Consider the following 27530-nt stretch of genomic DNA (forward strand, 5'->3'; position numbering starts at 1 on the left):
GCATTGGCTCAGACTGATCATGTGATTTGGTTTGATGCTCACGGGGTCGCACATAGACCGACTGCCCCTCGGCTTTGGACCGATCCATCTTCCGATCCTGCAATTGGTGATCGGGCTGCACTGTCAGGTCGATGTATTCAGCACATCTTTCCGGGGGGGGGGGGGATTTACTACTTGGACTAATACGTCCTTAAGTTCCCCTCGCAAGCCATGGTAAAAGAGCGTAGTTCTTTTCTCCCCTGGCCAGTTGGTTTGTGCTATCAGACGATTGAAGGAAGTGATATATGTTAGTAAGTCTTGATTACCCCGCCGTAGAGATAACAGTTCATTGTCCAGAACCCACCCTTGAGTATGCCCTGCAAATAGTTTCCCCATTTCACGCTGGAAACCTCTGAAGTCTCGAAGCAAAGGATCATCCTGGTTTACCAAGGGTATTGACCAGTCCTCCCAAATATGAGAGTACAAATGCCACTCTTGCTTGATCGTCGGGGGAATGCCCCAGGTCGCCACAAGAAATGTAGGCGACATTGATTCATAAAGATGGCGTATTTATTCGGATCGCCTGTGAAGCGTTCTGGTGGGGCCAGTGGAACCCCCCCTGGAAGAACCACCTGTACTGGCGTGGGCTGTGGAGGCATGGCATACCCCGGCAGTGGGAGCTGGCCTGCCTGTGCCTGGAGCATTTGCCTTGCTAGTTCATCTGTCCGCTCCCGGTTCACAATTAGATCCCTTCTTAGGGCATTGATTTCCTGTCTTGAGGCATGAACTTCAGCCAGTAACTCTCCCATTAATCGGGCCAACTGGTCCGTTTCAGAAGTTTCCATAACGCCCATGCAGAGATTCGAAGAGGCTTTGCGTTCTGTTACGCTCACCTGGTCTCTGTGGAGGCGTTGGGGCATGGTTGCAACCCTCCCGGGGGTGCGGTCGCTCGGGTCCGACTTCACCCTGTGCGCTTATGTGGTGACTGGTGGTAATAGGTGATGCTGCTCGGGACTGCTCCTGCGATGAGAATAGGGGGCGTGTGTAAACCAGCTTGTGCGCCTGATCCCCTTCCACACCCCTTATCCCAAACCGTGGTACCCGTGGGATGCGCTGTCCCTGGAAAGCTCACCTGTTGATTAGTTTTGGCAAGCACTCTGTCCTGCTCCTTCTAGCAGGGGCGCTTATATGATCTGGACCGAGTTCCTTCACTGGTCCCTTGCACATGGTAGTGCAGTCCTGCTGCGATTAAGCCACTAGAATTCAGGTAAGTGTTCCCGTTTGCCTTTGTCTTTCCTCGTCTGTTTTTGTTGTATTGTAAAGTTCATTGTCTTGTATTGCTGTCCGTTCCACTTTTGATGTTTGCTCTTTTGCTTTCTTCCCTTGCAGGTGATGTTCCTGGAAAGACATTGGGCAAAGTATTCTGAAGAAAATACCTTATTCTTTTATGTCTTGTAATAATTCCTACATTGGATATATTTCTTTTCGAAAAATTGGCTTTTTCTTGTAGGTTCTCGGAATTCAGAAAAGATTCATGGTTGCGGATGACTGCGATGTTACTCAAGATGAAGAAACAAACAATGTAAGTTTGTCTATACGGAGTAACAGCAGCCTTCAGGAAGAGCGTGGAAACAACTGTGAGGTGTTAACTTGAGGAAACTTCAGGTACGTAAAACTTATTTAAAACTTCTGTTATTTTCTATTCAGTTAGTTCGCTAATTAAATACCTTTGTTTGTTTGCAGGTTTTTGGAAAGCTGGGGAAAATATGTTCAGAAGATGCTGAGGCTGCGGAAGAAACTTCTGACTGAAGATACTGCGGCTACGAGCGAAAACTGCTGCTGGAGGATGCTGCGGCTGTGAGAGAAAACTGCTGCTGGAAGATGCTACGGCTATGAGAGAAAACTGCTGCTGGAAGATGTTGCCGCTGTGAGAGAAACGTCTGACAGGAGATGCTGCGGTAACGAGTGACCACTGCTGACGGAAGATACTGCTGCGGAGTTAACATTCTGTTAGCTAATGTCTTTATATTTTCTTCTTTGACAGGTTCTATGAGGAGAAACGCTGGTAGCGTTACTCGCTGTCAGCGGAGCACACGGGAAGCAAGCGTTCCAGCTTTAGTAGCTCCCTCTGCAATATGAATGGAATGTGCTGCAAAGTACAAATGGATCTCGCAGTGGCCATGTTTAGAGTATGAGACCAATGTTAACACTATGAGAGTCTATGGAAACATATGCTGTGAATGGTATAAGTGCCATTTATGCCAGGCTAACACCCACCTTTGACCCGCTCACTGATGTAATGTTTCTTGCCTATCTTAAATGCCTGAATGGGAACTGTGCTCACTGACTGGGATCATGACAGCGGTCTGGTCTTGTTTACATAGTAAAGGACTGCCTTCCTTACATCTACTGTGTGGAGTTTCTTCGCAGTTGAACTACTTGGGTTCTGAAAGAAGGCCGGTAGCTCAATGGATTGGTTTACGTGAAATTTGGAAATAAACTTAGGTGAAAACCTAGAGTGTATTCTCAATACCAATTTTTTCTTGTGGATGACAAAGAATGGGTCTTACACTGACAAAGCTTGAAGTTCACTGACTCTTCTTATGGAGGTTATAGCCACCAAGAAAGCAGTCTTGTATGTGAGGTGTTTAAGACTTGACTTATGCATAGGCTCAAAGGGGGTGTTAGACCAGAAAAGACCCTATAGTATGTATAGTATGTTGGCCAGAAACCAATCGCATCATGTGACAAATATCGCAATCCTAGAATCATCAATGTAACCAAAGGGCGCCCATTTTGTGAAATGTCAGCCATTTGCTTTTTTCCTTTCTGTCAAAACGCTTTGCAAATATATTCTATGCTTCAAACTCACACACAGTGCGAGACCACGGCCTGAATGCTGAAATACTAACACAGACAGGAATGTCAAACTATGCAGAAATACATTGTTTTTCTCTCTCACCAAGTCCTTGAAGTCGAGCAGGAGCCGCATCTAATCAGTAGTCCAGGGGCCGGTTTGTCTTGCAAACGCTGTTGTAAAAGGTAGTTAAAACATGAATTATATTTTCCTAGCGGTGCTCCTTCGCAGAGAGTGGTATTTTCTGCTTCAGAACTATCTGACCCTTAGCTCATGAACTGAGACACACAGATAACGTAGTAAGGAATGTTTCCCTGCTAAGAACATGATATCCTTGTCGAGCCAGAGCTCCATGTTCCCCATAACAGAAAGCTGTCTCTGCTGCCTTTGCTAGAATAACTATGTTTAGACTGAATGAAGACTTGTCATAACGTGTCATGATTGGCAGTTACTAAACCCTAGCCTGTATAACATTTATGTGGGTGGATTGAGTTGCCTTAACAAAGATTAGGTCTAATGTATATATATTGCTGCTTGAGCGCCGTTCGCTCTTTCGCATCTCACGGGGTCTGGGAACACACGTCGTGAGGCGTTGAGACCCAGTCGGCCGACTGATAATACTTTGAAATAAACCAGACTTGTTTGGAAAACGAACCTTGCATTTGACGCGTCACTTTAGTATATGGTTATTGTGCCTTAGTTTCCATATGCAGTCTTTATGGCCTAGCAAATATGGTGCCCGAATAGGGACCCTCCCACTAATGCTCCAATGTATACGTTGAAGTTGAAGGAAGGCAAAAATGAGTCGAGGACGAAGCCGTCGAAACAGGATCGGAAGGTGTGCTGGACGCCCCAGTAGAAGTGATGAGACTCCTCTGCAGATCTGTACACAGCCGATCCCTGATGGACGAGCAGCGCCCAGAGAGCATCAAGGGGACGGTCCTGGAACGAGGCAGATTGAGCCAGACACGCAGTAACGACAATTCTTGGTTGCGTCTGTATACGGACGAATTGCGTCCTGAGTGACGAATTGGTTGATCACGTGAGTCGTGCCCCGATTCTTAAATGTCCTGATATTGGTAGAGAGTTGCACTTGCAAGTTCAAATGCCCATGGTAAGAAAAGGGTAAGAATTAACCATGCCTGGGAAATTGTCTTCCTGTTTAGTGAGTTTTTTTTACTGCGGCAGAGAATCTTTGTAAACTGGCCAGGTCGCGCCACCCAAAGGGTCGCTGGCACATGAAATGTATATCAAGTATGGTATAGGGGCAATAGTGTTTAATGCGATTTGGAATAGGCAGACCAGATGTCATCAGACCTTCAGTGGCCTAATAATGGGAGCTTTCTTTGAATTAGCACATATAGAACACTTAGAATCAGTATTGCTACGCAAGAAGGCACGACCAGCAGCGTTCGACGTTGTAAGAGACTGGAGAAAGAAAGCTAATCTCCGTTTGAGAAGTAGGAAGAAACACGCGTGCAGACATAAAACAAACGTAGAGAAAGCGCTAGAGCATGATCAGCATCAGCAGACAGAAGCCCTTAGGAAAATGGACAGGGCTTTTCAATTAGATGTACAGAAAATATATCCGTTGCAAGATTTGCATACATCAGATGAACTGATAAAATATTAAATGAGCAAATAAATGAACATAAAAGTACCGACCCAGTTGCACCTCCTCCTTATGTACCTCCCATTCCCGTTATTCCATCTGCACCAGCAGTAAGCAGTTCCTCTCCCTCTGTGCTTGTGACATAATGTCCTCCACCGCCTCCAGAGCACGAGTTAGCCGCTTTAGCAGGTAGTTCTACAGAGATGGGGCCTGTGCAAGGAAGTATTAGACAGACTCATAGTACGATTAGCAAAAGAAGGAAAGAAGAACTGAAAGAATGGGCCGAAACGTATGTTGATGACAATGAAGTGACTGTGCAAAGTTCCATATCCGATCATAGAGACCTTGGTGAACAGCAGGTATTGTTAGAATGCATGGGGAATTATCTTGTGAAACTATGGAGTGATTTGACCGATACAGTGGTACTGCAAGAGTTGCGTGATTTGGTTGTTCTTTCGAATTTGCAAGATATTGCCATGAAAGTACGAGAACATGTACGTCGATTATTTGTGTTTAAGCGAGAACTTGATTGATTGCATAAAGAATTATTGAAAAAAGATAAACTGCATATGTCGTATGTCCAGCAATGTTTTTTTCCACCGTTGAAACTGGTTAGTGAAGAGATGAGAATTTGTATGCGAGATGCGCTTAGATGGATTACGGATGTTTCCATTTCCCCAATTGAAGTGCATGATACGTTTAGTCAGTATACACTAGAAATGCAGAGAAAGGTATTACAGGTTATGCTAGAGTACCTATAGGATAAATGTATGAAGAAAAAGATATGTTGTCCCGCTAATTTAATGACAATTTATAAAAGAGCATTTTCACCTGAAACTGGAACGACTGCTTTTTCTCTTGATTTAGCTTTGTTGCTTAATAGACGAGTGAATGTAGAATCGCCTAGTTTGCAATTACCCATGAGGGAGGTGCCTCCCACATTTGTCCCGAAAGTAGAAGTTGCTGCCATTGGAGGAGCTTCAGCACGCACGATAGAAGCTCATTATATCACACAGTTTGTACATGTCCATTTTTCCAGGAAAGAAGTAAATACTATAAAGCAGACGATCCCTGATATAAGGAAAAACCCGGCAGGATTTTATAAGGAAATGGAATCTGTATTGAATTTATCTGTTTTACATTGAGTGACATTGATTTACTGTTTCCTGTGATTCTTCCTGTAGATATATGGAAACAGGTTAGAAATATAAATGACGCATCGATGTTAGGTGATACATGGGAGAATTTGATTAGAATTGATAGTGAAAGAAGCCACCGCAAGTAATGTTGGCCTTGCCATCGCGAATAGTAAAGAAATTGAAAACTTTAGTGCTCGAAAAAAGAATAGTTTGGGATAAATAGACTGCTTGTTTACAGGGCAAAGAAGAAGGAGCAACCGATTATTTTAATCGTTTTGAAAAAGTATTTGCAGATTTTAGTGGTCAAGATCTAAGTACTGAACCTGGGAAGAGATTGTTTGTTGATATGTTTGTGCGAGGGTTGTTACCAAAAATTAAAAGTTTAATAATGACATCTGAAAGTGCATGGCAAGCAAAAACACAAAGTGAAGTATTACATATGGCCCAATATTATGAGAATAGAGTAAATTCAGAAAGGGACAAGGAACTAAGGGACAAAGGGAATTTGAAAAGAAGAGTATTGTTACAGCAAGTAGCAAACAATAATAGAGGTAGTGGAAATGCACCGTCCAGAGTCCAATTTGCATTAACATCCAATATGCAAGGTGGTCCAATAGGGATTAATCAATGTGCCTATTGTAGACAATAAGGCCATTGGCGAGCACAGTGCCTGCGTATACAGAATAGAAATGGGACTTTCCCGAGAAGACAGAATAAAGGTCGTCCGGAAATACAAGGACAGAATAGAACCAGAAGGCGCCACAATTTCAAGAAAATCAGGGTAATCAGAATCAACAGCGAAACAATACAAATGGTGGAAATGTTTTTGACAATCAGTCCAATGCATATTACCCTGGCAACTTTACATCTGACGATGTACTGTTCTACTAGGACAGCCTGAGACAGGTTGGAACCAGTACCTAATCCCGTTGACCAGAAAGGGCTCTACGTAGAAATGAAGGTTGGGAGTAGGGAGTACATTTTTTTAGTGGAGACGGGTGCACAAAAATGTTCAATTGACCATCAGCAGGTTCCAGAAATACCACTGTCAGGGCATAAGAATGTCTCAGTAGGGTTCTCAGGTACGCCAGTAATTAGTCCAGTTTCACAACCAGTACCGATAACACTAGGTCCATTTACAGAGTCTTGACCATTTCCTTTGACGCAAAATTGTGGCAAAAATTTGTTGGGATTAAATTTGTTGAAGAAATTGAATGCAGTCATTTATTGTCCTCCTGATGGAGTGTACTTGACAATTTCGCCACAGAAGACTCCTGTATCACAATTTGTATCTATGCCACTACCGACTGAATTAAGTAAAGTACCGAATTGTATATGGGCTTCGCCAGTCATGGATAGTAGTACGGATGACGACTATCGCTAACGACTATTTCTATAGACCCTCAGGATGCCTTATTGATTGTCCTTGATGAATGTTACAAATCATTTTCTGAATCTACACAGATGAGTTCTCTCAATCAGGATCCATCAAACAACTTTTCTCTGGGATACTCAAAGGTGTCAAATGATGAATCCTGGTCGTCTCCAGAAGTGCAAAAGAGGCCTAAGAACAATGAGATCCAATCTGACCCACCACTGGTCAGACATACCTTCCTCAATCCAATAAAAGCATCTTTTGCATTCAGAGTATCCCTAGTTCCAATTGCGACAAACTCTGACGAGTCTGTAATCTTGAATAGAGCCAATGTTCTGCGCCTACTTAATGCAGTTCCGCAATTGTCCCAGATCGGTTCCAGAGACATTGAGGTGATTCATTTTCCCGAATAAACGACAGATGGAAACAGCACAGATTGTAATATCGAAACAGGAACTCTCTTCTTTCCTTTCGACAATACTACACTTTATTTTCCCCACTAACCCTACATAAATTGTAAAATTATGGCACCAAAACCAGCACTGAATGTATGTTACCAACCTAAAGCAAGTTCCGAAAAGCATACTGTCTCCAGAGCTGTGGTTCTCTCGAGGCTGGACTATTGCAGCAGCCTCATTCTAACTCTGCCTGCTTCTACTCTCCGCCCTCTGCAACTCATCCAGAAGAGGACTGCATGCCTTGTCCTTGGTCTCAAGTCCAGAGATCGTATCTCTCCGGGACTGAAATGTCTGCACTGGCTCCCAGTAGCTGCGAGGAATAAGGTAAAAACCCTCTGCATTATGCACAAGGCCTTCTGGAACCTGGGGGTGCAATACCTGCAACTCTCGCTTCCTTAATATCTACGTGCTCCAGCACTTCCCTCATCCGCCTCCAACTCCCACAGGGTCACTCGCTTGTGCAAGCAACCAGTTGGTGGTAGATCTCTTTCTTCGGCTAGGGCCTCCCTCTGCAACAGCCCCCCTGCCTTCCTGAGACTTGAGAAGAACCATAGTCGAATTTGGAAGCACCTCAAAACCTTTCTCTTTCACTCTGCTTTTTGTCCTCCTCTCCCCTCCTGATTTCCTGGCTGAAACGGATTCTGCACTGGTTACCTGGCCACCCTCTGTTCTGGGCCCAAGACCAACCCCCGCCCCCCCGACAGTCGCAGCCCTGCTTTGGCTTTCTGGCAAACCCCACACTTGGGGACTGTTTCTGTATCCCTAACAGTTCCACCACCACCTGAAATCTGTACTTCTCCTTGCTCTTGCCACCATCAGGCCGTATTTTTGAGTTACACCTGGGCTAGTAGGTTTGTTGTCTCTGTCTCCGCTCTGTTCCCCCTCCCTTTGCCTTGTGGCGCCTTCAAAAACGTGTGTATATGCGCACTACAAATGGCAGATCATACAATACCATCATGCACACATTGCATATATAACAACAGGATGCCTGCCACTCACCTTTGTACACTTCACAGAATGTATTTCTGCAGCACCCCACTTACTACAAATGTATGAAAAATTATCACACAAAAGCAACATAAAGTGTTTGCTAGCAACTTCAAACAAGTACATACAGTGCATGCATCCAAACAGGATGCCTGCCCCTTACCTTGCACACTTCCACCAGAGCCTCCTGCATTTCTCTGTACAAAGAGACTTTCTGACACAGATTTTCCATACACACCACAACAGAAACCTTAATTGAACAATCCCTTAGCCTGCACAGTCCCATTTCCAGAGTTAACGTGCTAGGATAGGGGTGGGGGGAAGAAGTATGAAACTGGTTAGGGGATTGGGTTTTTAGTGCTCCCTCGGAAAAGAAGTTTATTTTTTTCATTTGTTTTTTTCATGCTTACAAAGAACTTTTTTGTTTTTGCTCTTTATCCGAGTTTCTCTTGTGTTTGCCTCCTTACATTGTTACAGAATTGTCTTCAACACTTTTTGCACAGTGTAAAACAAAACAGCATTGCCAATGTTGGTCATAAAAATGCCTTTTGCACTTCAAATTTCGCTAATTAATGATGTCATAGTCGTTCGAGAACATCCTAGCAGTGGACATAAATTGACACATGCTTCTGTTAATAAACACATTCCGACCTCTGGCTGAGGACAAATTACACCGGCATTGTCCCATGATCCTCTTGGTGGTATGCTTGAGAAAAACACCTTGGCAGTGGGAATAATCCGCATCACTTCTTCCATCAACTTCTTTAGGCGACGGAGCAAATGTCCATACGATATGTACCCCAAATGTAGAGCTACATAATGCAGTACGACAACATCTACAGTACCAACAAAGGCCACATATCTGCAAATGTCACCCATACCACCAAAACTGCCCTCATAGACAGTGCCCCAGAAAGCCTCCACTCCTTTCAATGCAAAATTAGCCGCCATGCCTCTTTCAGCAGAATACCTGTACAGATCGTCGTACACAAAGGTATCACCCACTATTGGCACTCTGCATTTCTCCATCCCTGCCTGCCACCCTCACTACACAGAATAATTGGAAAAAAGTAGTAGCAGCCCTTCCTGCGAGGCACACAGTCGACACCTGATTGGCTAATTCCCACGGTTCCATTTCCATGGCCACCATGCTTAAAAGGGCAGCATGTGGCACATGCGATTTCTGAGCTACAGCGAGGGCCGCGCCCCAGTAAAGCAGGGACAGTCCTTCTTCCCTTTCCACTCCAGCCATGCAGCCAAGGTGATAGGCCCTCACCATACACAACACACCATAGTACACCCTGTGTTTAAATGCTCATGTCATGTGCAATGCACTCCCCTTCTGCAAATGAGCCTGCCAGCTTTCACCCTGGCCACATATTTGCATGCATGGCTGCATAACGTTGCGTTGGGTGTGCTGAATTGTATGTAGGTGGCTGTGCACATTGTCCATATTTTACATGTGTGTTGCTCAGCACTTCCTTTCATGACGCAATATCTTAAAGCATTTCCTAAAGCAAGGGTTTTATAAAGGCCTAACCATGGCAAACGCAAATGGTCACATGTGGCTTCCTAATGTGCAACAGGTGCAATGACCTACACCACATGCTAATGTAAGCATAGCAGCTCACTTCTGCTGTTCTACCAAGTCTACAATGTCCTCCACAACCATTGTGTAAAAGTCACCAGCTTCAAATACATGCAGAGTTACAACTGCATGCCTGCATTATGTTGTGGTGGCTGTGGTGAATGCCTAGGCTCCTGGGTGCATGTTCTACGTCCTACGGCCTTTGGCCATGTATCCAACAGTCTAGGCCTTGCCCACACCCACCACAACATAACAGAGCAATGCAGGCGAACATGTAGCCAGATTCCACAATTCACAGAGGCAACGTAGGCACCGGCACTTCTACCCAACTGCCGCCCCATAATACAGCGATGCATGCAAACATGTTCCAGTTACAATAATCTACAAACATAACACACTGTTTGGCACCCCTACCCATTGCCATCCACATAGTATTGTATTACTGCCAACGAAGCCACAAAATCTTCACAACATTAGTTCTGCTCCAAACGCTCTAGTAACTGCATACAAGCAATACTGCAGAGTGCCGTACTACACTTACCAATCTGCGCAATGCAGACTACCCAAGCACATGTTAGAACCAGTTGACCTGTACCCTCTTCTATATGGACACTATTCCAACACTGCACCCAGTGGACACACAACAGGACTACTCACTGCAGCATCTCCAGCCATGCACCGACAGCTGTAAGATGTTCTAACAATCACCACACCAACGGAGTCAACAGTTTATGCAATGCAGCCAAACCCCCCCCCCCCACACACACACACACACACACACACACACACACACACACCAACTTGCAAAAAGTGGACATGCTTGTTGGTGCAAGGGCTTCAGCCATGCATCCAACGCAACATAGGAAGGGTCTTATAAAGGGCAAACGCAAATGGTCACATGGGACTCCCTAATGTGCAACACTTCCAATGACCTACACCATATGCTAATGTACGCATAGCAGCTCACTTCTGCTGTTCTACCAAGTCTACAATGTCTTCCACAACCATTGTGTAAAGGTCCCCGCCTTCGAAGACATGCAGAGTTACAACTACATGCCTGCATTATGTTGTGGTGGCTGTGATGAAGGCCTAGGCTCTTGGGTGCATGGGCTACGGCCTTCGGCCATGCACCCAACAGTCTAGGCCTTGCACACACCCACCACAACATAACATAACCGACCCATGCAGGCCACCATGTAGCCATGTGGCAGAATTCTCACTAAGGCAACATAGGCACCGGCACTTTTACCCAACCGCTGCACCATAATACAGGGATGCAAGCAGAGATGTTCCAATTACCATAATCCACAAACATACCACTGCGTTTGGCACCGCTACCCACTTCCATTCAAAAAGCATTGTATTACTGACGACCAAACTACAAAATCTTGACAACGTTGGTCCTGCTCCCAACACTCCAGTAAGTGCATAGAATCAATACTGCATAGTGTACTACAACACTTAATAATCTGCGAAATGCAGACTACCCAAGCACATATGAACCAGTTGAACCGTACCCTCTTCTATATGGACACTATACCAACACTGCACCCAGTGGACACACTGCACGACTGCTCACTGCAGCATCTCCACCCATGCAGCGACAACTGTAAGAAGCAACTGCATACAAGCAATAGTGCAGTACAACACTTACTAATTTGCGCAATGCAGACTACGCAAGCACATATTGCATCCACTTCAACCGTACCCTCTTCTATAAGGACAGTATTCCAACACTGCACCCACTGGACACTGCAGTATCTCCAGCCATGCACCGACAACGGTAAGATGTTCTAACAATCACCACACCCATGGAACCAACAATGTATGCAATGCAGCCAAACCGCACACTTAAAGCAACAATGTGAAACCTACTTGCAAACAGTGGACATACCTTTTCAACCAGTGGACAAACTGTTCTGTGCAAGGGCTACAGACATGCATTGAAGGGGCAGCAGACTTACCACACACAACACACCATAGTACATGCTACGTTTAAATGTTCATGTCATGTGGAAAGCATTCCCCTTCTGCAATTCAGCCTTCCACCACTCATCACAGAAAGAGATCGCTGCTGGAGCTGTCATGCCATAACGAAGGCTGTCTGCAATCACCACACAAGGTTGTTGCCTGTTGAGGTAACCACGAATTGGAGTAGTAGGCACGGATACCGCTGGCACACAACCATCTTCTTCTAATGAGATATATCAGATGAACCACTTCTCACTCCTCCACCTTTCCATCCCTTCTTCCCACCACCAGAAGGCGTAAACTATGTTTTCCAGACCCTGTCGTCACTGCACTGTCTTAGAACACGACATGGTCGCGTTATCAGAAACCTATGACGCACATCACGTCACCGCACACTGCAGGGCAATCAAACCTTTCACCCTGCAGCCAACAGGGAAATGGGGCGCCAGAGCGGCGCCAGATTTGACTAATTTTAGTGGGCACACTGTTACGTACGAGAGTCTCAGCCAGGCACACAATGCCTTAGGGGCTTGCCACACACCACAAAACTATCCTCCAAAAAACCATGGCGGCGTTTCCCAAAAATGTTGACGCACACCATGCTTCCCTCCAGCCAACCACCGGCCGCGTCCAAAGTTTGCCAATTTCACAGCGTAATCCAAGCCAAATCAGACTTCTGTCAGAGGAGCGAAAAGGGAAATGGGTCTGCTGAGCAGAGCCAGATATCACACATTTTTTGATACGTACATTTCAGTTCTTTGCAACAAAAGTACTGGTTGGATTTCCACCAAACACACAAAAGGACGATTTTGGAATGAAGCCGCTGCTCCAGCCGCAAATTTGGTGAAAAGCCGTTCGGGCTGTAACCATGTGCAACGTTTTTGCCCATTCAGTCTATGGAAAAAATAAAATGTTGGGACCCCTCCAATAACTCTCCGCCCCCCCGCCCTGCACGAAACCTCACCAAACTTGCTGAAACAATTCAGAGCGGTCCATATACTTTTTTTGCAAAGTTTAGTGAGGATTCCTACAGGGGGAGCGAAGTTATAAGCCGCCGAAAAAGTGGTCTTCCTATGGTTGTAGCAACTTAACCAGAACTACACGGCCGCTACCGCAGGCGTGTAATAAATATATATATATACATACACACACACACACGTTTGTTTTATCCCTGGTATATGTCCCACTTTTTACACCATCATAATCTGTCTCACCGCTTGGTCTCATCTTTGTGCTATTGATATTGATATTTTATTTATATCGTACTCGTACACAAGTGTTTCTAAGCGGTAGCCAGTCTTTCCATCCAAAAATGTTCAATCAAATTATAATCCAATGAAATGTATTCATTGAAATGCTTTCCCATCGAAATGCATTCCATTGAATGAATTTCTACGGATTTCCAACTCAAACATACCTTTAAAATAGTTGTATGTTTGGGTTGGAAATTCAATGGGTTGAGGAAAGGGTTAATTTTAGGAAATGGAGGTTGGGGTGTTAGGGGTGGAGGACACCTGGGAGTTAAGTGGGGTTTGGGGGGAGCCCCCCCCCCCAATAAACAATACATATCCCAAGTTACAGGGGGCTGTCCAGTGCTGAAATGCATTTCAGCAGTGGACAATGGTTACATTTTGGCAATGGGGGTTGGTGGGGGGCGGGGGTGGTTTGGGGGAGGACCTCTGGTGGTTGAGGGGGGCATGACCCCCGCAATAAACAATAAATACCCCAAGTTACACAGAGCTGTCCAGTGTTCAAAATATAAATTTGAGCACTGGACAGCTCCCTGCAACGTTATGTTACATTGAATTTCCATGCAAATTATTTTTAAGTGTTTATATAACGAACCCCTATTCCATGCAAGGGTTACGATGGATAAACACTTTGCACTTTATGTATGGGAATTCGCTGTAACATTTTTCATTGGAAAAAATGTGATGGTAAATCTTCGATGGAAAGACTAGTAACCTTTCAGAGTGCGACCAGACGAGGGAGGGGAAATAAGGGAGAACAAAACAACAATCTTACTAGGCCCAGTGACATACCTAAAAACACGCAAGTGCAGGGGAGAGGGGAAAAGTGCATGGGGGGGGAGAAGTGGAAAGTGCGGAGCAAAGGAGAAAACAGATAATCTAAATAAATAAAAATGTAAATGTTCGTTTGTTCAAAATCGTAAATCTCCGAAAGTTCTTCACCGATTGCTTTGAAATTTTGATACAACTTTGTATTCGAATAGGCGCGTGTTTTTAAATACCTACTATACATAGATGTCACACAACTGACAGGTAAAAACATGCCTTTTCTGAAAAACAGCGCCATATGTTGGACGTAAAAGCAACACACGCTAAACTAAATATTTTACTGAAAAACAGCGCCATCTGTTGGACGTAAAAGCAACACACGCAATACTGAATATTTTACGATTCCATTTCAATGTTTCTGATTTGGAATGGCTCAAATACGTGCCGAGGAAGCAGCGGAGCAACGTGCAGCCAGACTTCAGGATGCACGGGTGCGAGCACAGCGATCGCATTCTGCAGATTCAGATCTGCTTCGTTCTCAACTGAATGAACGCGACAGGCTGAAAGTGGCTGAAAGACGTTAACGAGAAACAGCAGATCAGCGTCAAACCTGACTCCGTGCTCAGCAATCATGCGATTACTATCACCTTGCATTCCGGTACAACCCAGATGATGATTAAAGTTTGAGCAGGCATGTTCTCATCGGCACCATGACTGAAGTGTGTCCTTATTGCAAGGCTCTTAAATTTAATGGAGAAATTAAAGGAATGTGTTGCGCCGCCGGGAAAATTGAACTGCCTCAACTTGGAGAACCACCAGAGCCATTAAACACTTTGGTTGCCGGATGTAGCACTGAATCAAAGCATTTCCTATCTAACATCAGGAAATACAACTCATGCTTCCAAATGACGTTGTTCGGTGCAGAAATCAAAACAGCTCAATTCATGCCAACTTGCGTATGCAATCACCATCAACAAAGCTCAAGGCCAATCGTTAGAGTTGTGCTGTTTAGACCTAGACACGGATTGCTTCTCACATGGACAATTATATTTTGCGCATTCTACAGTCGGCAAACCAGGCAATCTCTATATCTGCACAGACAATGCAACAACACAAATATTGTATACCCACAAGCATTGTGAAATTAAACAGATTTGAAACGTGCGCTTTCTCTTTTCTTTCTTTTCCATTTAACCATACTGAGCCACAACAATTCGTGGCCGGGGACAGCTAGTAATAAATGAATAATAATAAAGACAACTAACAGTGGTAGTGCAGCCAGCAAGTGGCAAGTGTTGGGCTTAAGGCAGCAGACAGGGTATGTCTGATAAGTGCAGGAAGAATAGGGGGCGGGCTGTAAGGGTACAGATACAGACCCCAGTGCAAGGGTTGGCCTGGAGGCAGTGCATAAGGGTGGCAGGGTGAGCAGGTACCTGGGCCCAGAAGACAGAGGTTAGGCCAGGTGCACAGTGCCACAAGAGAACATATTTGCAGGGGAGAGGGGAGGCAAAGGCAGAAGCAAAGAGGAAGGTCTTGAGAAGCTTCCGGAACCAGAAATGGTTTTCCTCAAGTTTCAAAGTGGCAGGGAGGCTGTTCAGGAGGGAGGCCCCAGCCGAAGACAGATCTACCCCAAGCTTGTTCCTTTGAAAAACGACTGACCCTGGGGGAGTTAGAGGTAGAGGAGCGAAACACTCGAGATGGGAGGTATTTGCAGAGTGATAGCTGAAGGTATTTTGGACCCAGGCTCCAGAAAGCTTTGTGGATAATGCAGAGGGTTTTGAATTCAATCCTTGCATCCACTGGGAGCCAATGGAGAGATTTCAGTGCTGGAGAGATACGATCCCATGGCTTGAGGCCAAGGACAAGTCTTGCAGTCCTGTTCTGGATTCGTTGTAGAGGGCAGAGAGTAGAGGCAGGTAGATTTAGAAAGAAGCTGTTGCAATAGTCCAACCTAGAGAGAACCAGAGCTTGAGAGACAGTGAGCTCCTGGGGGAAGGAGAGGAAAGGCAGAGTCCCTCTGTAGAGGTGAAGTAGGAACTTTGACCTTTTAGAGACATCAGAGATGTGGACGCAGAAGGAAAGTGTGGAGTCAAAGATAACCCCCAGGTTCTTAGCCTCGCAGGTGGGGGTACGAGGAGGGCCAAGGGAGGCCGGCCAGATTGTGAGGGGAAAGCAGGGTGAAGGTGTGCCGATGAGGAGAATCTCCATCCTGCTGGCATTCAGACAAAGATCGTTGGTGGCACACCACTCATGAATGGCAGTTAGGCAATCAGAGATGAGGGACGGAGAGGAGGTGGCTGAGGGCAGCCTGAAAATGAGTCGAGTGTCACCGGCATAGCACTGGAAATTAAAGAAGAAAATGGCAATGCAGTGGGCAAGAGTTGCCAGTATTGGGTAAAAAGCCAGGGCGAGGGGTTAGACCCCTGGGGAACACCCCAGGTAGCGAGGCAGATAGACTATAGGAAGGACCCAAGTTGGACCTGGGAGGGACGATCAGAGAGGAAAGAGGTCAGCCAGGCCAGAGCCTGATCAGTGACATTAAGGTTCTCACAGAGACATTTGAGCAGGATGGCATGGTTGACTGTGTCGAAGGCAGAAGAGAGATAGAGTAGGATGAGGACAGTGGGAATGTTAGAATCAAGGTTGGAGAGCAGATCTTCACTAATGTTCAGGAGAGCAGTTTCCATGCTTCTGGCAACTCTGAAGTCAGACTGGTGGTCGTGGAGACAGCCAACGGAATTGGAATGAAGGTTATGCTGCGAGATGGCCAGCTTTTCCAGGAGTTTGCCCAGAAAAGGAGTAATAGCCGGACAAGAAGGATCAGCAGTGGGTTTCTTGAGAAGAGGCTGCACAAGGGAGTTCTTCACAGGGGAGGGCAAGGATCCTGAGGCAAAGGAGTGGTTGAAGAAATAAGCAAGGGCCAGAGCTAGGGTATCAATGTGGTCCATAATGGTTTGAGAGGAACAGGGATGAACCTGTTTGGACGAGGCTTTCATAGATCAGACTTGTCTAGCAACCTCATCAGGGGAGAAAAGCAGAAAAGGATGAGAAAGAGAGTGGAGGATGGTTGAAGGAGGGTCAGCATGCACAGACGAAGAGGAGGGGAGGAAGGAGAGGAGAGGGTGGACAGGATGTCCTGGGTTTTTTAAATAAAGTGAGGCAAGGGCATTGCAAAGAGCCTGAGAGGCAACCGTAGGGGGTAGTGACTGAAGCAGGGTTGGCCAGCTCCTTGCAGATTTTAAAGAGTTCGGCCGAGTTGTTAGATGCTGCAGAGACACGGGCTTGAATGTGGACTCCCTTCTTGGTGAGGACAGAGAGTCGGTTTTGCCTTTGGAGCAGGCGACAGGCCAGTTTGTCAGAGGATGAGCAAGAAGCCCTCCATTTCCTCTCAGCCGCCCTACACTTACGTTTAAGTGTAGCTAGGTCAGACTCAAACCAGGAATTGCACTTGGCTTTGGATTTCAAACCGATCCTCATGACAGAGGAAAGAGCATCACGAGTATCAGAGATAGAAGAGTAGAGCAGAGACAGGGCTGTGTCAGGATGTGAGTCAGTCAGAGGTGGAGGGGGGAGAGAGAAGTTGGCCGCGAAAGCCTCAACTGACACACGCTTCATGGGCCGGTTGTCTGATAAGGTAGGTGGCAATGTTAGGGTAGGCTTGGCCTGGGAGGAGAGGGAGATATGAGAGGAGAGGAGAGGAGGGAATGATCACACCAGGAGAGAGGACTGGTCAGAGGGATGGAGAGGGGGAGGTCAGAAGAGATCAAGACATCAAGTATGCGCCAAGCACAGTGAGTCGGGCCAGAGGGGAGGATGGATAGGGAGAGGGAGTCGCAGATGTCACGGAAGAGTAAAGAGGAGGAACAAGTAGACTCTAGGTGGATATTGAGGACCCAGAGGAGGAGAAGTTGAGGGGTAGAGGCCAGGCGGGAGGAGGCGAGGTCCGCCCACTCAGAGAGAAATGAGGTGATTTTACCAGGAGGCCGGTAAATAGTAGCCACGATAACAGAGTGGCTAGGAGAGAGAACAAACCTACAGACAAGGCATTCAAAGGAGGAGTAGGTCCGAGTGGGAATGATAGAGGCAGTAATCCACTCAGGAAAGATCAGGGCTATCTCCCCCACTGGACGGGGAAGATCTGGGTGCGGAGGCCATTGTGGAGGAGGGTGTCAAAGCTTGCGACAGAGCTTGCTGTGAACCATGTCTCAGTATGACCAAGGATATCAAGGTCTAGTTCTTCAAGGAGGTGGCAGATGTCAGACAAGTGTTTGATAGCGCAAGAGTTGAGTGGCAAAATGAAGACGGTTGCCAGCCTTAAAGACCTTCTGGGGAGGGGTACAGATCAGAGGTACACCCTGCGAAGGGGAAGGAGCCCTGAGAGGGGCAGAGGAGGAGGAGGAGAGAGAGGGCAAAGTAGCCAAGGGGGGAGAGAAGGGGACAGCAGGAGATGAGGCAACTGATGAGGCGAGGGAAAAGCCTATCCAAGAGGAGATTGGCCTGAGGGACTTGGACCATGACAGTGCCATTAAGGTAGACATTAATGATGACTTTAGAGGAGTCGAAGAAAGCCATGAGAACCTCCCAGCAAGTGGCACCATTAATGGGAGAGGAGGAGATAGGACAGAGCACAGATATCATATGAAGAGTCTATAGATCTGATGACAGAACGACAAAGAGGATGTCGGTGAGGGTCTGCCTGGAGGAAGCATTGGAGTAGGTGTCAGCAATAGGGAGACCAAGGTTGGAGGCCAAGATATCCTTTTTGTGTTTCTTCCTGCCAGATTTAGTGAGAAGGGAAGGATAGTCAATGGAGAAGCAGTTGGAAAAGATAGGAGAAACAGAAAGCGCCATGGGAGGGAAGCGAGGAAAGGGGGGAGAAGCAGAAGGGGCTAAGGCAGGTAGGTGTGAACCAAGAGAGTGATGAGGTCACTGTGCCGGCAAATTACAGAGAAGCAACAGTTTACAAGCAAAGTACAGAGAAATTAGCAATGGCCACCAAAATTTGACTTTCAGGCAAAAAGCAAAAACAGCAAATTTGGGATTCAGAAGTTGGCAAAGTGTTTTAAGAAGCACTGCTAGTCAGAATGACACCATGGGAGAAACAAGCAGATAGAACAGTGATAGTCTATGGTGGCAGGAGTAAGTCCAGAAGGAGGGGACTAGCCCATAGTTCACCAGGTTACACAATGTCAAGGCAGTCCAGATTTATTAGCGGAGTGAGCTGGCAGCATCATTGTACTTTAGGTGTTCGGGTGCAGGAGTACCCCAAAAACCCCAAATAGCGTCCTGGAAGCAGACCGGGAGCCTGCCGGTCCCCCGATTAGCTTGAAATGAAAGCCAACAGCCAATGGAAGAAAACCCTTCAGACTCACTGCCTCACACAAAGAAGAAAGCAAGGAGGCCATGTTGGAAGCACTGCATAATTGTACCATGTGCGGAGGCGAAATACCCAACAACTCTCAATTTGTCTGTGAAAACAGGCAGCAGGATGGTGGAAGACACTGCTAAGTAGTGCAATGTAGTTGTGCTGAATTTACACTGATTCAGAGATCAAAATATGCTTTTTTGTAAATTTTTAAATTTCGTTCGAAGAGCTTCTTTTTCCTCAAGGTTCAGGGTCAGTGACAAATGCACCTACTTGATGCAGGGGGCTGCCAGAGCCAGGCAGATCGGGACTCCTGAATATCAGATGGAAGGGTAGGAGGCTGAAGGACCTTGCACTCCGTAACGAAGGCACCCTTCGTGGGAATGCCTCCGACATCTGTTGATGTGTTATTATAAGTCATTTATGTTCGAAATTGACATCCTTGTTCTTTAAATAAATACTAATTCTGCACCTCTTACCCTCTACAGTCTGTCTCTCCTCATACATCATCTTGATGCTCTGTCACATGCTCCACCTTTTATGGGATCGGGTGGACCTGCTTCTGACCATTCACAAACACCTCAGGTGTTACTCCTAAACTCTTCCTGAAACCTTCAAAAGTCATTCCCCTCTAATGTCTCTACTAACGTGTCAACGTCTCAACCTCGCTCTTCCACCTCTGCCCGAAGCCCCTCCAGGTATTTCTGTTCAATCCCCTTCATTCTCTTAGACCTCTTACAAGCTCCTCTGGTTGTTTCTTTATCACCTTCTTGAGTCGCTTTCCTGCTGTTCCTCTTGTTGACTGGTGTTCTCTACCCACCTTTACTTGTGTGTACTTACCACCTCTTCTAACTATCCCTTTGTCCCGACCTCCTTTCACATCCTGGCCTTACTTTCTTCTACCTTCAAGGCTTCCCTAGTTCTCTCCTCTTACTCCTCCTCCTTGCCACCATCTCAGGTTCCTTTTTCTGTCTCCACTGCACCTTTACCTCAGCCTCCAACCTCCAGGATTCCACCTCAAGCTCTTCCATCTGCTCCACCCCATGACTCCAACTTCTGTCTCCTCCTTTGGTCATTCCATCCACACCACTCCAGAAAGCCCAAACATTTTGCTGGGGGCATTCTATGTGGAAGTCCTTACACCCGTGGGAGATCATTGCTGTCGCGTGGTTGCAGGCGGGGGGACGGGGAATTAGAGAACTTCCCTCATGTTCGGTTTCCTTGTTGGACACCTACAGCAACTTCTGTATGTGGAACGCTGCCACTCCAGCCCCACTCACATTCAGGAGGTGCAGAAATACTTGCAGCTCATTTCTCCATCTGGGGTTGCCTCTTTCGAAAGGGGGCGTTTTCACTCAACTGGGCTCTGATTTACTGCATACGAATAGGCACCTTTTAAGGGGGCGGGCATCAGATTGAAATATGTTTGATAACCATCCCCTGCCACAGCCCTGGGTGGAGCGAGGGTGGCCCAGAGGATGCCCTGTATACCATCATGGTGCGGGTGAACACACCCAGCCCATGTTACCACTGCCAGGCAGAGGACTTAAGTCACAGCTCCTGGGTCCCTATAATCTAGGAACATATTTAGAAATTGTGGATTGATTTATTCACTCATTATCTTTTACAGTGCAGCCAGTAGGCCGTTTGTTCACTGGGTTTTACCGGTTGCATTTGTGCCACCACCTGCTCCACCTCAACCAACTCAATCGCCACTTAGTTACTTTAGTTAGAAGCCAGACAGTCTTTCGAAAAAGGACAAACAAAGATCAAGAATTCCTGATGGCTCTGCTAACTACTGTCAATCCATACATTGATCCAACAAACAATTTGGCTACATCCTGATGTTTCAGCAGCAGAGAGCCCTCTTGTTCCTGATGGATGGCCACACATTTTTATCCTTCCTCCTTGTTGGTGCCAGACATGCTGCAATCTCATCTGCAAGCTCGCATATCCATACACCCATTGTAGCTTTTTGGATGTATTCATGCTAAGTAACTTGTATTTATCTATCAAACTGCTCAACCTCAATGCATACCCTTTCTTCCAAATGTACCAAATCAATTTTTTTGATCAGGGATTTGACCACTGTTCTCATCTTACCCTTGAATGTTGCTCCATTATTCATGGATATTATTATCTCAAATTAATACTTCAGTGTCTCGGGACCTGTATGGCCACTTCATCTAGAAATGGAAAAACATTCAGATGCCACACATCTTCCATTCATGTATCCGAAGCTGGTACTACCAGCAATGGGGAATGGTTAGATATTCCTCAGAGAAGAAAGCCATAGTCTGTTCCTAGGATAAATAAATAACCAAGCACGTGGAATGTACTCCTGAAAAGACATGTGTATGCCCTTTCATCTAAATGCCTCCACTTCCACATGTCCACCAGTCCCAGGGAAGTGAATGATATTTTGATGCCACCCATTTTCTTCATTACCTGTCCTAGAGCGTTATAGCCCTATCCATTAATGCACTGAAATCACTACATGTCACAGTCACTCCCAGTGGGAACTCAATCAACTGGATCTGGATTCAAAAGACTATGGTAGTGGTGGAGGGTCTTACACGCTAATGATATTATGTACCAACGCCCAACCTTCACCAATGTGGCTATGTATTTCACTTTCACGGACTAAGAACTTCCATTTGGAGGACAGTGACTTATACAAAGGATTTTCATGCCAATGAACTCTTGTGAATCAAGCCTGTTGGGGTATCTTGGAGTGGGTACTACTAGAAAATCCATGGTTAATTGAGATGAATTTTCTCAACTAGTACAAGGTCTGGCTTAGATTTGTAAAATTATGGAACCAGAGACCTCTTAATTTCATCAGAGGCCACAGCAATTCCAGGTCACGAATATGAGTCTTTGCTCATTGCGTTTCTGGTCATGTTATCTCCATCCTGATGATGGGGAAAACCTACTGATTTGAGCACCCTCTGACCAGTCTGCAACCCTTACCCGAACAACAAGCATGCACTTTAATTCCTCCCATCTTGCACTTCTTAATCCCCAGAAGCATCTGTTGCCCAGATAACCCTTTCATTTCTACCTATACTCCATTTCTGCTTGCCCACCCTGATCAATCCCACCATTATCAATCAGAGGTACTCTGTTTTAATCCAGAAACCTTTAAACACATTACCTTAACAGGTTGTGTGGCTACAAGCCACGCCTTGCAAGATTACCTGTGCGATAGCTTTTGGTCTAAAACAGATTTCTAATGGACGCCACCTTACCTGGGCACCCTGAACACCTCCCAGCTGTACACTCTACTCAATAGCTTTTATTTAGTTTCCACGCTCGTCCTCAGGTTGGGACCAGTCTTTTCTTTAGGCATGTAATAAGGTTCATCACTAAAAGTGCTGAATCTAATATAAGCTATACAGGCTCCCACGGTCTGCCACTTGGTTCAACTTCCTGCAGTCAACACTACACTATGCTAACTGGACCATCCAAATCATTCTGGCTAAGGAAACCCAGATTCCGACAGTTGTTTTCTCTTCTCCAACTCCCGGGTCATGTTCCACTGACATCCTATGGTTCCTGTTCCCTGCAGTCGATTTCTGTATCCTCTCATCTAGCCATCTGTGAGCCGGACAAGTTCATCCTTTCCTAAAAGGTCCACACCTGTTGAGAGGTTTGGTTTAACAGGATCTGACTCCTTACATTATTTTAAATCCATCTGGAAGATTACAATGTATTCAGGCCCTTTGCCTTCTGCTAGTTTACATAGTTCTGCATCTTGAGTGCAATCTGGCACAGGAGTACCATTGCATTTTATTCTCTTGGGTGGCCTCTCCAACTGTCCAACTCCAGGATACTGTCTATGCTTGAAGCTGAAGAGTATCGCTACAACATGATGATCCAATGAGGGCCAACTAGCTGGCTACTCCTTGCGGTTTGAGGGGGTCTTGGAGCCGTCGCTCCAGAAACCGATCCATGCATTGTCTCCCTCAACTCTGATAACACCACCAGGCAACCGTTGTAGCGCCAAGAACATCCTCCAGCATTCCCTGCCCTATCACCACATTTTTTTCTGGCTTTAACGAGGCCTGCCAGCTGGTCCAAGAGAATCAGAAGGAACAAGTTACTTACCTGTAACTGTTGTTCTCCAGCATGGGTCTGGCATGGATTCACATGCTCATGAATATTCCCCGTCGTCAGGCTGGGAATCCTCGGTAAAGAAAAAACCAGTATCAGTTTCGTTTCTGATCTGTCTTTCGTAGTAGTAACCAATCACTGGTCTCTGCGTCATACTGACCACAGCCAATGACTGCCCTCTACCTAAGCACCGCCTCTGGCAGCCATCTTCAGATTTGGAAGCACGTGAAGTGGCAGTATGACCAAGTGAAGAGCCGCAGAGGGGTAGGCGGGAGGGTTCGCATGTGAATCCATGCCAGACCCATGCTGGAGAACAACAGTTACAGGTAAGTAACTTGTTCCTTCTCCAGCATGGGGTCTGGCATGGATTCACATGCTCATGAATAAAGAATACATAGCAGTACACACATGCACAACCACGGGAGGTGGCAAAGGCTCAACATTAAGCATTACATCAACTCAACATTAAGCATCTTACCTCCTCACCAGGCTCACCTCAGGCGAACAGGTTGCGCAGCACTGCTTGGCCGACCCTGGACTCCTCCCTGGAATCCCGATCGACGCAGTAGAATTTCGTGAAGGTGTGCGTCGACCTCCACGTAGCAGCCCTACATATGTCCAGCAGGGGCACACCAGAAAGGAACGCCGTGGTAGCTGCGATCGCTCTGGTGGAATGGGCTCTCGGACGGCCAGGCAGCGGTCGGTTTGCCAACCGATGACAGTACATGATACAGCCGGAGAGCCATCTGGAAATGGAAGCCTTCGAGAGAGCCTTCCCCTGATTGACAGGTCCAAAGTTCACAAAGAGTTGTGACGTCTTCCGAAAACACTTCGTGCGGTCCACGAAGAACTTCAGCGCTCTAGCCACATCCAGCGAGTGCAAAGTCCTCTCAGTCGGCGACGAAGGCGACGGGAAGAACACAGGCAACACCAAGGGTTCGTTGAGATGGAAGTCCGACGGTACCTTGGGCATGAAGGAGGGGTGCGTCCTGAGCACTACCCTCGTGTCGTGAAAAGTCAAGTACGGGGCCTTGAGGAAAGGGCCTGGATCTCTCCCACCCGTCGTGCGGAGGTGATGGCCACAAGAAACGCTGTTTTCCACGACAGAAACTTCAACGGGGCCGAGTGCAGAGGCTCGAACGGAGGTCCCATGAGCTTGGTCAGCACCACGTTGAGCTCCCACGCCGGGGCCGGAGCCTTCACCGGCGGGAACGATCTGAACAGTCCCTTCATGAACTCTTTCACCAGACGATGAGACCACAAGGACGTCCGCCCCGTAGTTCTGGTGTATCGGGAGATCGCAGCAAGATGAATCTTGATGGACGCGTGTGCCAGTCCAGCTTTGGCCAGCGTCAGCAGGTACGGCAGTACCTGGGGAGCAGTAATCCGTAGAGGGTTAATCTTCTGTGCGTGGCACCAGACAGAGAACCTCTTCCATTTGTGTCCGTAGCATTTAAGAGTCGAGGACGCCCTGGCCTTTGCAAGAACCTCTCTGCAGTCGGCCGGTATGTCGTATCCTCCAAACTCTAGCGCTGCAGGAGCCAGGCCTGCAAGTCCAGCGATTTCGGGTCGTGGTGGAGGATGGCGCCTCCTTCCCTGGAGAGTAGATCCGCGTCCACCGGCAGCTTGATTGGCGGGGACGTTGACAAGTCCAGAAGGTCCGGGAACCATATCTGCCTCGGCCACGCAGGTGCGACGAGGATCATCCTGCACCGTGACCTCTTGAGCTGGTTGACGAGCCGGATTAGCAGTGGCAAAGGAGGGAACGCGTAGAGGAACAGGCCCTCCCAGGGGAACGAGAAAGCATCGCCCATGCTCCTCGCCTGGGGAAACCTGCTGGCGAACCTCCGGCACTTGGAGTTCGTCGCCGTCGCGAACAGGTCGATCTGGGGTGTGCCCCACCGTCGGAAGAGGCGATCCACTAGATCCTGCCGTAGTTCCCACTCGTGGCACGAGCGCAGCTCCCTGCTGAGTGAGTCGGCGATGGTGTTTTTTATCCCTGCCAGATGAAACGGCACCAGAAACATCCTTTGGGCGACGGCCCAATGCCACAGGTCCTGCGCCTCCTTGGACAGTGCTGGGGACCTGGTACCGCCCTGTTTCCTGATGTAAAACATGGTGGTGGTGTTGTCGGTGAAGATCCTCACCACCTTGCCCTTGAGGGACGGAAGGAAGGACCTGAGGGCCCAGAACACTGCACGGAGCTCCAGGACGTTGATATGGAGGGACTTCTCCGTCGGGAGCCAAAGGCCTCTCGCGTGCAGATTTCCGGTGTGTGCTCCCCACCCTTCCTGGGAGGCATCCGTGGTCACTGTCTCCTGGGGGTCTGGGGTCTGGAAGTCCATGCCCGCCGTCAGATGCGCGCGGGTGCCCCACCACCGGACCGCGCGGCGGAAACTCTCGTCGAGTGTGATCCTCTCCTCGAAGCCGCCCGTCGTTTGAATCCAGCGCGCGTCCAGGAACTCCTGCAACGGCCGCATCCGGAGCCTGCACATGGGAATGAGGTAGATGCAAGAAGACATCATTCCGAGGAGGGACTTGATGGACCTCACCTTGGCCGCGTCGGAAGCCAACATCCGCTGTACCTTGCCCAGGATGGACCTGGTCCTTTCCTCCGACGGGGAGGCCAGAAGGGACACTGTGTCGAGATTCGCTCCCAGAAACAGTGCGTTTTGCGCGGGTACCAGGTGGGACTTGGCGTAGTTCACGGAGAATCCCAGGTCCGTGAGAAGTTGGACGGTCCTTGCCGTGTGCTCCACGGCGAGCTCCCTCGTCTTGGCCCGGATGAGCCAGTCGTCCAGGTAGGGGTAGACGTGGATCCCCTCGCGGCGCAGCTGCGCCGCCACCGGTGCAAGGCACTTGGTGAATACCCTGGGTGCCGAACGTAGTCCGAAGGGGAGGGCTTTGAACTGGTAGTGACGCCCTTGGACCACAAACCTGAGGAATTTTCGGTGCCCCTTTAGGATGGGAATATGGAAGTAGGCATCCTCCAAATCCAACGACGACAGGAAGTCTCCTTCCTCCAGCTGACCCAGGACGTGCTGGAGGGTGACCATCCGGAACTTCTGCGCCTTGATGAATTTGTTCAGACGTCGCAGGTCTAGGATGGGGAGCCATCCTCCCGTCTTCTTCTTCACGAGGAAGTATCTCGAGTAAACCCCGAAGCCTCTTTGGGACGAGTTCGATGGCGCCCTTCCTGAGCATCGCCCTTACCTCCAGGAGAAGCTGAGGGACATGAAGCTCTTTTCTGGCCACGGGGGGGGACGCGCGGGCACCTTCTTTGAAACTCGAGCGCGTGGCCCCGGGTTAAGGTGTCCAGCACCCAACGGTCGGTGGAGATGGACTCCCACACGCTGAGGAAGCTCGCCAGCCGGCCTCCCACCGGGGTGCATCGGTGGGGGCCCGACCCCACGGTCGGTTCAATCCTGTTTCGACGAGGCTTTGCCGCCTTGACCTCCTTGGCGACGACGGCGGGGTCCGCCAGACTTGCCTCGTCCTCTGTAGGCCTCCTGAGACGACGAGCGGGCCGCTTGACGGTAGGTGGAGAAACCGCCGCCGGAACCTTTGGAGGCGCCCTTGCCTCCGCTGCTCCGAAAGTCCGTCGTTGCTGCAGAACCCCAAGGGCCCGGGCCGTCTCAGTGTCCGCTTTAATGGCCTGAAGGGAATCGTCCACTGTTTTCCCAAACAGGTTGTTCCCATCGAACGGCATGTCCAGGACTCTGGTCTGTACGTCTTGACGGAAGTCCGTAGCCTTGAGCCATCCACGCCGCCTAAGGCACACGCCGTTGCCCAACTGGCGAAACCCAGTGTCGGCGATGTCCGTCGCAATAGTGATGGCGTGGTCCGACGCCACCTCACCTTCCTGTAGGATCTCCAGGGCATCCGCCCCCTTGTCGTCCGGTAGGAAGTCCAGCAGGGGAGGCAGTTTGTACCATAGCTCCCTGTCGTAGCGGGCCACGATAGCCAAGGCGTTGGCCGCTTTAATCGTCGTCGCTGCAGACGAGATGACCCTGCGTCCCATAATGTCCAATTTCTTTCCCTCGCCGTCCGGTGGGGAAGTCGATG

At 47.9% G+C, this 27530-nt stretch overlaps 1 protein-coding gene across 2 annotated transcripts in view; it reads right to left on the minus strand.

The window, feature by feature from the left end:
- Positions 1-27530, minus strand: part of CNTLN (centlein) — a 2346865-nt gene that overhangs the window by 1892258 nt on the left and 427077 nt on the right. The window lies entirely within an intron of this gene.

Source organism: Ambystoma mexicanum, chromosome 6p, assembly GCF_040938575.1.
Source record: "Ambystoma mexicanum isolate Mex_15411 chromosome 6p, UKY_AmexF1_1, whole genome shotgun sequence".
Lineage (NCBI taxonomy): Eukaryota > Metazoa > Chordata > Amphibia > Caudata > Ambystomatidae > Ambystoma > Ambystoma mexicanum.